Raw genomic sequence first — 13657 nt, 5'->3', positions numbered from 1 at the left:
CGGTTATGTTATCCTCCGTCACTATGGACCAACATTTTATATTGGCCTCGCAGGGATATTAGATAAGCAATATTAGACCTAGATTTTTGAATCAAGTGGGATTATCTGGCTAGTTTTAGCACCTTTTAGTGGTCATTGTACAATTGCACCAAGGGCCACATCACCGTGTCGTGTGTTTCACACACGCTGTCCTAAGTATGAGATTTTTAGCATTATTGTACACAAGTGGTGTTTTTCTATGACACTGTTTGAGCCAGCACCACAGCTTCTAGAGCAGAACTTTGCCCTGGCGTACTCTCAGTAATGTTATTCATGGCCTCCCTAACTGACACATTAATCAAAAGCCCAATCTACACTGTTATCCGACATGATCAAGTGCACGGCTCTTTATGTGAAATGCCCCGACCGCCTGACGAGATTGTATAGTTTAATAGTGGCACTGAGGACAGGGACAAGTAAACAAAATCAGTTCCAATGATGACATACGACTCACACACACTGAAAGATGAGACTAGGAGAAGAATTAGCATAATGCTGCTACTTCTGCTACAACCACTGCTACCACTACTCCTACAACTCCTACCGCTAATTGTCCTACTCCCATTACTGCTTCTGTTGCTTTATTGCGTCTCCAATAGTACTTATACTTGTAGTAGTACCACTGCTGCTGCTTTTGATACTACTCCACGGCTAACACTACTGCTGCTCATTTTGTTTGTTGCGACGGTTTCGACCATGTGACATCTAACTATGAATCGAGTCGAATAACTAGAAGAGTCGCAGCCATGCGTGATCGAGGCTACATTTACATTACTACATTTTGCTTTAAAATCAAATATCTTTTGCCAAGTTTACACCTCACATTCCCACTGCTCTGGCGTTTCGGAGGCCCACACACCGGAGAAATTTGGAGAGTTGTGTTGCAGTCTCAATGGCCGCAAAAGGAGACCTTTGGCAACACCAGTACTAACCATTGTTTCACCGCCTTATTGGGTCATGACGTTTTGTTCTCTGAGACTAACCTTCTAACGTTGACAGCTACCGGCAACGGGCGGTGTATACATGCTGCCTCCTGTTTACCCCAGCACGTGCATGCCCAGTATACAAGATTGTTCAAGAGATATGCGGTTTTGACGTGTTAGTTTGAACGGAGATTAGTAATTCTACTGGAGCCAAAAACAGTTGTGTGCACGGAGAGCGCTTTTGGCTCAAAACTCAAAGCTCAAAAAATGGCAGGTCTGTTGAGTAAGTGACGTCAGTGAGTGTGTGGTCAAAATCAAAGTATCAAGAGTGGTAGCGATGTCGGAGTGAAAGTAATTTAGTCCAGGATTGGGGCTGTGTGAGGGAAAAACAAGAGGGAAAAGAGACAGGAAAAACAAACAACAAACAAACAAAAAAAAGACAATGCAACAACAAGCTTCCCAAGACACATGGCTTCATCTGTTGTCAATACTGCCGGTAAAGCGATGGCTGTTACCCAACAAAGGCCCTGGAGAGCCGTCTCCTCCATACTTGCCGACCACAGTCTGGGAGCCCGAGACAGGTAAGGTGTAACACACGCTTGTAGTAAGATAAAAGTGGGAAAGAAGTTTTGGGAACCAAGCAATAGCCCATACAGAAACCTGCTCCAAACGTGCACTGCACTAGTTTGCATGCAATATTCGGTGCGCTTTTTCAGTGTGAAAGCTAACTTTCTAACCAACAATGTTGCAACTTCACCCCACAAATTGAGTCTACTGAACAATACTGTAGGTGTGAAAGCACCTTAGGACTTTAAAGTAGATTTTGGTTCTTACTAGTGATGTATTTTTAAAGTACAATTTCTTATTTAGCTTGAGTACAGGATTTGAATATTTGTTCCTCCCCTGAGTAATAATACAACTGGTGCTAGTACCACTACTACTTCATACTGTACTAATTTAAGCACCGCCGCTGCTGCTGCTGCTGCCGCCTCTTTAGCTCTGATGATGATAACTGTTAAATGGGAATAAAACAGATAGGAGGTAACACATTATGTAAAAATATGCTTAAAGCAGTGATTCAGAAGACGATGCCACACTGTTAGATTCAGTAACTCGGCAGTGCCATTAGCTAACCAAATCGCAGCAGAGCCATACGCCAAGTCAAATGTGCCACAGACATGTGCACATAGACAACAAAGACAACAAAATGTCAAGAGAGCGATACAAATCTGTCATGTTGTGTCTTTGTGGATGAATTGTTTGGCAACCCCCCTCCCCCCCTCTCTCTCTTCCCGCTCACCCGCTCATCCTCCTCATCCTCCTCATCCAACTTGAGAGACAAGTCCTCTGTTGGTTAATGATGTCTGTATGGGAGAGGCTTCCCTTTACAGCATCAAAGACAGAACACTGAAAGGCGAGTACAAGAAATGACTTAATCATTGCAGCACCACACAATCTCTCGCACATTCACACACTCCTCTGCCGCTGTGTAACTTTGCTAGAGGCGGCAGCTTGCCACCTTTTCTCTTTCTTTAGAACATTCTCGCACTAATCAGTGGGACCTTGTCCTCGCCCAACACACAGGGGGAGTGTGTGTGTGTGTGTGTGTGTGTGTGTGTGTGTGTGTGTGTGGGAGGAGGGGGGGGGGGCATGAATACGGCACCAGGCTCACAGCCATGTCAGCCATGTTCTCTTTTTCCATCTATAAAAAAAGAACCTCCCGTCTGAGCCCTGGGTGAGTTTTTCTCGAGACAGCACCCTTCTTTTTGATGCTTTACAGCTGAGAGAGAGGAGGAGGGGTCAGGGGACTCCACCTTTAATCCTGCGGAGGCCGTCCTAAAGGGAAAGAAGAAATGTGTGTGTGTGAGCCTGCGTGTGAGTTTTGGTTTGTGTCTGCACAGGCCAACTTCCTCCAAACAATTAGGATGCCTTATGTTTCTGAAAGATTTGAATGTATGCATGTAACCTATGAAAGAAACAATTGTACGTGCATTTATGTGGAACTAAGCTTCAGGAGCTCAACTATTTTTGACTTGCTAGTTGGAGAGCGACAGGAAGACCAACAGCTACAGTGAGTTGTTAAAAACTCTTTTTAGTAAACTCTGTGTACACTAGCAATGTTCTCACTGCTGGAGTGTGTAAAGCCCCTGTTGATACTTTGAGCAAAGTTTCATGTTGTGTCGAGCCTTCTTAGTGTTTTCAAAGTAGCGATTTTGAGGCTAGTGTAAAAGTGACCCTGGGACTCCCATTCAGAAGGCCATTTGACCGAAAAACAAGAACACGGCAAGTCCTAGAATTGATGCTTCTGTCCGAAATACGCTTTAAAACAACAAGTTTAACTCATTCACAGAAAGACCTTAGGTTGCATTTTGGTGAGAGTTACACTTTAAAGTTGACTTTTCAGGTGGCGATTCACAGTAACGCAAAAGCCCGTCCTTGAACCGAGATAGAGAGTAAAACTAATGTACTCTTCCACTTTCCTCACGTGCAAATTATTAGTATTCTTTACATCGTTGCTGACATTTTCCAAAGTAAACCGTCATCTCAAGTGCTTGCAGGAAGATCTTCAACTTGAAAGTCAACCTTTTTGATTACACTATTCATTATCTATTTAATAATGGAAATGTTTGCATGTCATTGTCTTCTGCGTGTGACTTTTGAACCTAGCAACACCGTTACTGTCACGCTAATACTAATACTGCAGTAAGTGGCAAGACAGTTTATAAAACTGGGAATTATGTCAGCAGCATTGCCACATGACGATAAAAGTGTATAACCTTAATGTGACAGACATTAAACTTGAATGTGTAGATACCTAGAAAGTAGGAAAAATCATTGAGTATGTGTTGAAACATCACCATGAAGTATTATACATTCGTCATTACTGAGCTGCAGAATGGCCCCTTAAGAAATCATGCTCGTAGCACAATGAATGAAAGCAGGCTGATGAATGTGCATGCATGCATACCCACGTGTGTCATGCTCTGAGTTGATTTCCCCATGTTCTTTGCACAGTAGGGGGGGGGGGAGATGTGCATACCGTGTCCCAGAATTGAAGTCCCATGTGTCCTTGTCCCCACGTGGAGGCTCTTGTCATTGTGCGGCAAAAGGGCCCGTGATCTCCCTCGCTCTCTCACTCGCTAACATAAAGCCCCCTCAGGCTCCTCTCTCGCCCACCTAAGGTTTCAAGGTTGCCGCTCCGCTGTCACATTCTGACAATTTGTTTCTCTTTTTTTTTTCTTTCTCCTGTGCTGTGAATAGAGTAATCACCTCCCCCTCACTGACTTGGCTGTGAGCTTATCATTATACCCAGATCACGCTTCGGTAATTGGAGTCTTGAAGTCATTTTACGTATTATAAAGTATCTCCTTCCACTGTATATTTTCTGACAGGGCAGTGGACCATCTCCACTTCTAAGCCGTAAAAACCAAGTTGTCTTGATTCTGTCTTCCTATTTCTTCCTCCAATGTCTTCTCTGCTCACCTGTAACTTAAAGCATGTCTGCAACATATGTTCATATACCTAATCCATCTGTGCATCATTTTGTATTTGTTTGTATATCATTTACATACAATTGCATAAATATATATTTTATTTAGGTTTTCCTTCAGCATTTGCACTACTAAGATGAAGCATGTCATGAGCTATACTTCTCACCTTTTTATTATATTATTATGTTTGAGATATTCATTTTCAAAACGATCCAATCATTGTATCTAATGTGTTTCATTATATTTAGTACAAACTCACTAATATTTTAAAAGGTTTAGTTATTGTCGACTGTACTTGAACTCCCCATGATTACACATAGAGTTGATGAGTTATTTATTTTTTCAATGCATTTTATTTATTAAAGTTATATCATGCATCTAACTTTATGGATCCCGATGGACCCCAACTGTATACTTTACAAATGACTTTCAAATGTCTGCATCGCTCCTTAATAGTTTTGAATAAGTCCATCACATGACATGTGTACTTTATACGTTCTTAAATTAATTCCATCATATGGAGCCCAATAATGACTTATATGATGCATTAAACTCAAAGTGCATATAATGTATTTTAGGGCCAGTACTGCCAATAATAATAAAAAAAGAGCACTGATTCAGTTTTCGGTAACTTTTACTGTACTACTAAACTAGTATTGACTTTTTTATAAAACTTTGCAAGGTTGAGTGCCTTTAATGAATAAGGGTACGAATTTTCACATTTAACTATAATGTCAATTATATTCAATACTTTATAGTGGCTGACACTCAGTCTCCTCCTCCTGTGAACAGACAAAGTGACGTCATACGGAGATGAGTTATACACGTTGAAAAATACAGTTATTAAAAATAGTTATTTGGTCGTTGTCTGAATTATTTTACAACAACAATCAACCCTTATACAGCAGGTCAAAAATCAAATCGGCCACGTTGAAGAATGAGGCTGTGACATTTAATCACAAAATAACTCAAACTATGTGCCTTGAAAAGCGCAGCTACGTGATTTATTGTTGTATAAGAGTGTGTGAGGGCAGATCTGTCTTTTAAGACCCTCTTAAAAACGTCCGCGTATTGCTCCTCACTTAATAAACCCAGTGGAAATGGCCAGTGTCATTGCATTGTATGAATTCAAACAGACTTTTTAAGAGTTTTACAAGGTCGGCAGTGGAGTTAGGACACTTGTAGTTCACACACACACACACACACACACACACACTGACAATAACACACACATATATATACAGGTCCCACACGCACTCATGTCCATAAATCCAAGCATGTCGGCCTTGGTGCAGTAAAACCAGCAGTCTCTCTTTCTGTCTCTTTATCATTCCTTACAGAGTCGTCACACACCTCAACACATCCGTTCTCCAACTCTCTTTTTTATCCACTTCTTACCTTCAGCTTCATTCAACTTGCCCAGACCTTGGAAAAGACGTAATTGAATGCAGTCAGAACGCCAGAAGAAGAAAAAGAAAAAAAAGCACGAGGTGCACTCAGGTCTTCTTTTCACAAATTGTTCTGCATGCCTCTGAGTGTTGTGCAAAATAACCAACTTTCTTAAACTTGAAATATTTTCAGGCCACGTTCTGTGTGATGTGAAAACTTTTTTTTTCCTGCCATGCATTTTTTCAATGATACAATGAGTTTGGAAAGTGTTCCATAATCCTTGTGGTCATACAAATTCTTCAGCCAGAGGAGGAGCGTGTCAGGGGGCTGAGTCCCCATGTCACGACCAGATACTAAGTCTAAGCAGGTTTTGCAGCCCAGTATCTCTAGAAATAATGCCCGTAGTGGACATCACGATTCACATCCAGTGCTAAAGTGTAGTGCCAATGCAGGAAGTAGTTTGCCCTTTGAGTTGGAAAGTACGGGTGTAGAGGTTGATGTGTGCTGTGCATCAGATGCAGGAGAACATCCAGTAGTTCCTGTTACAGACCTGAAATCAGGTCTGTTATCATGATCATTTCCCCCATAAACTTCACCAATTGTGTTAGTTGCCTAATCCTGACTATAAAACCACAAAAATTCCATACTGTAGTTTTTGTGTGCATAAAAAACAGATTTTATTCTATGTAATCTGGGCTTTTGCAGAGTTCAACTCACCTCTTTTGTCGAGCTGGTGACCTTTGATAAAAAGGAAAAGGTCAGAATTAGCCATGCTTGCTTAATACATACATTTTTTTTTCAAATACATATAATATAGCCTAATAATTGACTTTGTAATTGTCAGTTGTCCTTTTTTTATTATCACTATGTCACATATATCACAGATTTTATACGAAATTGCACCCTTTATGAAACCATAATGAAAAAAAGCTTTACTGCTCTATCTGTAAAGTTTTCTCAGATAACTGTTGACATTATTACAACTGTCATGGGATTTTAAATGAGTTACTTACTCCACAAACAGAACCTGGAAGTTCCAATGCCATGTCGTCCCCCTCCTAAAACCATTAAATTCCACAATCTCCCCCCCCCCCCCGTGTCCTCTTTTCTTCTTTTCTTCATCATATATCTCACCCCATCCCTCTTGTCCACACTTGTATGTGTGCGGTTTTATTTTTTACAATGACATATACAGCCAGGAAGACATACTGCCAGCAATTTCCCGTTGACTTGTGTCACAGTATTCCTGCTATTGTTGGCCAAAGTGGTATAGTGTAACAATATCTGTCCCATAAATATGGATTTTAGGTGCTGTTTGATTATGAATACTGTGATTTTTTTGTCTCAGTAAGGTTGAACGTGCAACCTTTCAGCGAGAAAATATAATCTGCTTCTTTGACACCTGCTCTGTCAGGAGAAGTGAAAAAGACGTGGTGCAAGAGGAAAGAAAAGCACGAAGCGTGGGAGAGCTTGAAGGAGGAGTTTATCTGTGTGAAGTACATGATATTTTGTTCACTTTAAGACTCTTGAGCAGTACTGCTGTCAACACGATGGATCATTTTTTAAGGCTAGGTCTCCGGGGAGCGATCTGTTGTCTGCACCATCAACTGTGGAGAGCAGAGACGGAAAGAGAAAGAAAGAAGCTGACGGAGGGGCGGCAGACAGAAAGAGCAAAAGCAGCCCTCATTACAGCCAAATCCTGCTCGGGGGTTGACCAAACTGGGGCGATTTGAAGTTTAAAGTTTAAAGAATTGTCTTTTCTCTTTATCGCACCATCCCTCTGCACTTCTTTAATAAGGAAAGACACACACATACACCTTCAGTCAACACACACACACACACACACATTTGGCGCCCTGACTCTGGCCTTTGGGAACTCATTATTTTCCCAGACGAGTGGTGCCACAAGCTGCCAGGTCGGTCTCCTGCCACTGCGTCACATTATGACGTTGGGTTCAAATATACGGGTTGTAGAGACGCTTGGGTGGTAGGAGACAGAAAGACAAGACAACAGTTGACACGCGCGGCCCGGTGTTTGGTCCTTGGGGCATTGCGTGTCCGTGGAGGTTCTAGTGATTCATTAGAGCCATTTTTAAAACACTAATATTGGAAAACAACAATACTGCCTGAAGTTTAAAGTGTAAATGCAGTGGATCCAGTGGAAACTATATTATTAATTACCTCATCATCATGAAAGGCGGTTACATCATATTTTGTCTGATGCTTTTGGATTGCTTTTTTTTTGTATTTTTCATTTTGCAGTAAGGAAATCTGTAAAATGTGGCACAAAGAGGACTCAAAACTCAAGACATCCACTTCAGAACTATCAGTTTTACTTGACCTTGAACGACCTGCTATCTCCGAAGCAGCAGCAGCAGCGAGCGTTAATGGGTGTGACCCTGGATGGAGGTTAGCGGGTCATCCACTCACACCCGCGGAGATGATCTACGAACCGGCTCGGAAACAGGTCGATGGCGTAAACTAAATCCAATTGGAATATTGTTTTTTATTGATTTTGATCCACCTTGGGATAATACATGTATTTCATGGAAGGTATATGTGTGTGTGTGTACTTGTGCACATGCATAAACACATGATGGATAAAACCGCTGATGATTGGTCGTTACAGTGTGTTGACTAATGCCTTCATCATGGGCGCCAATGGAAACGTAGCTCTTCTTGGACATACAGGAGACATAATACAAAATAAGACTATAACCTAGAGCGAGTGTGTTATTATTAGTGTGCTCGCTTGGCCGCCGTTGCTGCTGAGAGAGAGAGAGAGAGAGAGAGAGAGAGAGAGAGAGAGAGAGAGAGAGAGAGACAGAGGAGAGTTATTTGCTAAATGCCACTACGACTGTACCGGGGTCCTAATTGGATTTCCTTTCTCGCTCAAAATGTCCCCTCTACTTTTTATGGGAATGACTTCTGAGTCGGTCACACACACACACGCACACACACACACACACACACACACACACACACACACAACACACACACACACCCACACACACAAATGTACTTTCTCACTCACACATTCAGCTAAAGTCGTCAAAACGTGGACAATGGAGCATAGTTTCTTTGAAATGAATTTCTGGGCTATAAACTTTATTATGCATGGTCAAGGCAACATGACAGCTGACTGTCCTGAAAGTGCGCACGTTCTTCGGCTTTAATAGTAGATATTGTGCATCCCGTAACGCTACAGGCAGCCAAATTGCTACTAACACCTCACTGGCTCGCTGGTGGCCCAGTCATTACAAAGTCATGCTTGTCTGCCAGACTTTGTTCAAACAGAAAGTACTTCTTCTTAATGCATGAATGAGTGAAGTTTCCAAAGATATCAAATATGTCATGATGAATTTTTGGGGAGTAGTGTACAAGGACATTTGAATATTTCCATTTCATTGAATTGTGCCGCCATTAACAAAACCATTTGAATATTTCAGTCAGGGTAAACATCATACAGCTTCAATGAAGAGCTGCAAAAAGTCTACATTAAAACGTGGAATACAACAAACAGCCTCAGAGCTGTCCGTGGCGTATGAAATTGGGTCTTAAATTGTGCACACAGCATGCGCTCGCAAGCTGGAGAGAGAACATGCTGTTTGTTGTGTGTTCCTTTTTATTCTGATGTTTTACAAGTATATGGCACGTGAAACCTGAACTGGCATAGCTGCATTATGCTGTGGTTTGTGTGCCAAGTTCACACAGGGCCATTCAGGTACAGTATACACCTGCATAATGGATGGATGTATGCTGAAGCTCCTCGGGCCAAAATACATCGGACGCCATCTTTCTCACTCTCTTTCACACATACAGAAAACTATATTGTATTCCCTCAAATCCACAACAGAAACTTGCAGGAATACAATCGTTATTCTCATTTAAAAGCATGCCTTCTGCTGAATTTGAAGTGTTTATTTATGCTGTTTTACTTGCTCTTTCGTTCTGGAAACAAACCTGTCCGCCTCTTTGCAGATGGCAGAGCTCAGAATAATCCTCATTCACACCCACACACGCTGGCTCCATACATACCTTTTTTCCCTCTTGCATTCATTTTCTACTCCTACTTTAATATCAGCTTCTGTATACAGGCCTCAAACCTCCCACACATGTGAATGTATAGGTTTGTGCTTTATTATAGAGCGCAGATATTTTTCATGTAGATGTTCATGTTACATATATTGAGTGCACCAAACCCTGAAGAGACTACAGGTGTAATAGATTGCTTCCTTTTCCTAATTAGAGCTAATTAATGCTAACGAGCCTATCAACGAAGAATCATGTGTGTCGGCAGTGTTTAATTACCGTAAAAATAAATAAAGTGAAACGTTAGCATGAAGTCAGCATATTGTTTAGTGTTTGTATTTGGCTGCCATAGATCCAGCAAAGGTGTTCATTTACATACATGATAAGAAAATTGCCCTGCATGGCTATTAGCATGTAAATGGCCTCATTTCCCATCCAGCCTATTGAGGCACCAATCTAACCTCTCAGAGGGTGTGAGGAATAAGCTGTTTCCATGCAGTGAATGCATGTTTCAAATTATTTAAATGCAGTTTTGTGCTGCAAATTTCAGCTACATTTCAAGGGGGACTAATAAAGTGCTACAGAGAATGATATCATCGCCACAGGAAATAAATGGAGGCCATTTTCAAATTGTTATTCCCTCTCCATCTCTTTTCTTTTCTCTCCGTGAAGCAGAATGTCACGTTTGATATTCACAACAAGCGTCTCGCCAATCCCCCAGAGTGCCCTGGTGCCAGATGACGAGCGGGCTGTCTGGGGTCACCCGGCAGCCCGGTCGCTCTCTAAACACCCGCCGGTACTCTGCGGAAGTGACCTAATAACCGTGCCAGGCCCTCGCTGCGCCCCACCGTCTCCGTCCACGCCACCCGCTCAGCAGCCACAGATTGCGATCTCGCTGCCACTGCAACTGAGGATTACAGCCCCCCCCCCCCCCACCCCATCCTCGCCTACCTCTCCCGCCTCAAGGAATCCTCACTTCTCAGATCCGCTCAATAGTTTTACGAGTTGGGCTTTTATTTAGCTTCATCTACTTCTTTTTTCCTCTTCTTCCTCTTTTTTTTTTCTTTCTAACAGACGTTTCTGCAGACAGTTTTCTCAGCTCATTTCCATTGGATGCCCTACAGGGAATCGCCGAGCGTAAAAGTTGTGTCTATCCGTTGCCACCGCTCGACTTCTGCGCCCATAAAGCGAAATAAAAAATGTGCTTTAGTGATTTGTCAACTTCTGTCCTCAGGGAGATATAATGCGGAGATGGGCTATCCTTGAAATCTATAGTTTGGAGACGCTGCACGAGCCATCTTTCAAAAGTGTGTGTGTGATTGCGTGTGTGCGCTGCGACACGTGTACTTTCTGTTTGTTTGTCCCTGTTTTCTATAAAGTTGTTACCATTCATGTGTGCACTGCCGACAACTCATCCATATATGGTGTCAGCAGCCACCACGTACTATGATTATCAGCAGCCAAACCACCATGTCCTTCTCTTCATTCTTAACTCAAACCCCTCCTCAGAACACCACTCCATATCTTTTGTCATTCAAACATGACTCCACCTCTATCCTTTGTTGTTCTCCTCTTCCTCCTCAATGCTCTCTCAACATGCATCCGGATGAAAGCCGGCTTTTTGTGACCTCCTGTTATCTTCCATCCACTCCTGTTTCCCTGCCCCGCCCTCACATTCACACCCAGCCCATTACCGTGAGACAGGCCGCCACGTGCTGCTACTCGTCCCTCACCGCTCTGACGGGTGGCAACAATAGAGACAGGAGGGCCAAAATGCCAGCGGTCCGCCCCCGTCTGGCCCGCCCCTGGGGGCCGGTTGCGTATCGGCCAAGCCAATCTTAATGCACGTCTTCTGCAACAAATTGGCCAGTTTACTTAAGAGTCTGCTGTGGCCCATGAATATTTGATGTGGTCAGGGCTGTGGAGTGGAGGGATACAATGACAGGGTCTTATCTTATTAAGCCAGACAGAGGGGGTCGGTTCCTGGCCCGACCCAGAACACTCCACCGCTCTCCTGAGATCCGGAAGAGCCCAATCCAGAAGACTCTATGAAAACATTTCTTTTCATTTGTCTACACCTTTGAAGTGTAAAAAAGCCCAGGTTCCTGAAAAGGCACCAATCACTACTGTTGGATGAAAACCAAATTGAGGACACAATGTCTTTTTTTCTTCCCGTGATTGACATTCGAGAAATAACAAAATGAGCTTTTAACAGGTTTAATGGACCCGCGAGTGATATAACACACCACGGCACGCTCTCTCGACTCACTAAATCAAAATGTAAATTTCCAAATAACAAAAAGAAAACATGATCACAAAGAGGGGCCGCGGTCTTGTCTCTGTCTTCTTAAAGATGTGGAGATTTGATCGCCAGCGTTGCAAAACGAGAAGACATTGTTTGAGAGGAAATGTGAGTAGAAATGTGAAATATGTTAGTTCTCTCTGTGATAAAATCCATACAGCGCAGTGGAGACGGCTGAGAAAGGAAACAAAACAAGAAGAGTTTTCTCAATTATCCCCCCTCCTCTCTTTCTCTCTCTCTGTGCCTCTTCTCTGTCCCTCTGGGCTTGGGGTGGCTGTGTGATTTTGAAAAAAAGGCCTCTCATATTGCCTTGGCTGTGATGGCGAGTAATACTGTAGCCTCCAAATCAATGGAGCCTGTCCTAGATTTCGCTGCGGTCTCAACTCGCTCTCTATAAAGGGATCTGGAGGGCACTCTATATTTTTATTACCTGCAGAAAGAAATGGAGAGGCCGGGACCTGGATCTCATTTCACACGCACACACACACACACACACACACACACACACACACACACAAACACACACACATGCATGCACACACACTCATGTATGTACACGCTTGCACATACAAAACCTCACATGGTCAAGAGCAGACTTGCATGCATGCAAACATAAATACTGTCACACGTGCATGACCACATGATTAAATACATGCACAAACAGGCATTCAAGCATGGTCCAACACACACACACACACACACACACACACACACACACACACACACACACACACACACACACACACACAAACATACCTACTGTACCTGAGACCCCCTGGTGGCTGGAAAAAGGGGACCCAAGCAGAGACTGTCTCTCTTCATTAGGCACTGAACGCGCACACACACACACACACACACACACACACAGGGGCCTGATGCAAATGCCACAGTGGGTTACGCTGACTACTCTGCTGACTGTGCACATTGGGAGGCTGCAGCAGAATGGTTCCATCCAGTTTCGAGAGAGAGAGAGGGGAGGATGAGACAAGAGGAGGCAAGAAAGCAGAAATGAGATGTTGTGTGATAGAATTTTTACAGCATGCCAAAATTTTGCGACTTCCAGTGAGACCTTTATATTTCCTTCCTTGCTATACTCCTGCACAGTTACAGGCCAAACTATTAAATTCCATTTCACACTCAGTAGCAGTGCATGCAAAACCAACTCATCAGCTAACGCTCCACACCCCCTTTGACATCAGTGGGGTAAAGGCGAACATCGCATGCCTCCCCCATGAGCCTCTGTGCCCCATCCACCCGCCCTCACTGCCAGGCAGCCAGCCATCAAGCCAACCTTCGTCAGCAGCTAATTAAATTTACCGCTATTCATTTGGTCCTAATGTGCTTTTAATTGGATTACAGGGCCGGTCATGGGGAGGGTTCAGGAAGGGGTGAGGAGGACGACAGAGAGCAGGGCGCGAGGTGAGGGTACAAGGGAGGAGAGGCTGTTTGACATGAGCGCGAGCGAGGTAACCTTATTATTC

The 13657-nt window shown here is 43.2% G+C and overlaps 1 long non-coding RNA gene across 1 annotated transcript in view; it reads right to left on the bottom strand.

Annotated features, from left to right (window-relative positions):
* Positions 1-916: 916 nt before the first annotated feature.
* LOC117939405 overlaps positions 917-13657 on the bottom strand; it is a 19505-nt gene continuing 6764 nt past the window's right edge. The window contains exon 3 of the long non-coding RNA XR_004655577.1: positions 917-927. This is a non-coding gene — a long non-coding RNA (uncharacterized LOC117939405). The remainder of the gene's footprint in view (positions 928-13657) is intronic.

This window comes from Etheostoma cragini, chromosome 24 (assembly GCF_013103735.1).
Source record: "Etheostoma cragini isolate CJK2018 chromosome 24, CSU_Ecrag_1.0, whole genome shotgun sequence".
Taxonomy (NCBI): domain Eukaryota; kingdom Metazoa; phylum Chordata; class Actinopteri; order Perciformes; family Percidae; genus Etheostoma; species Etheostoma cragini.
The sequence above is the reverse complement of the archived record's forward strand: the minus strand, read 5'-3'. Positions and strand labels throughout refer to the sequence as shown.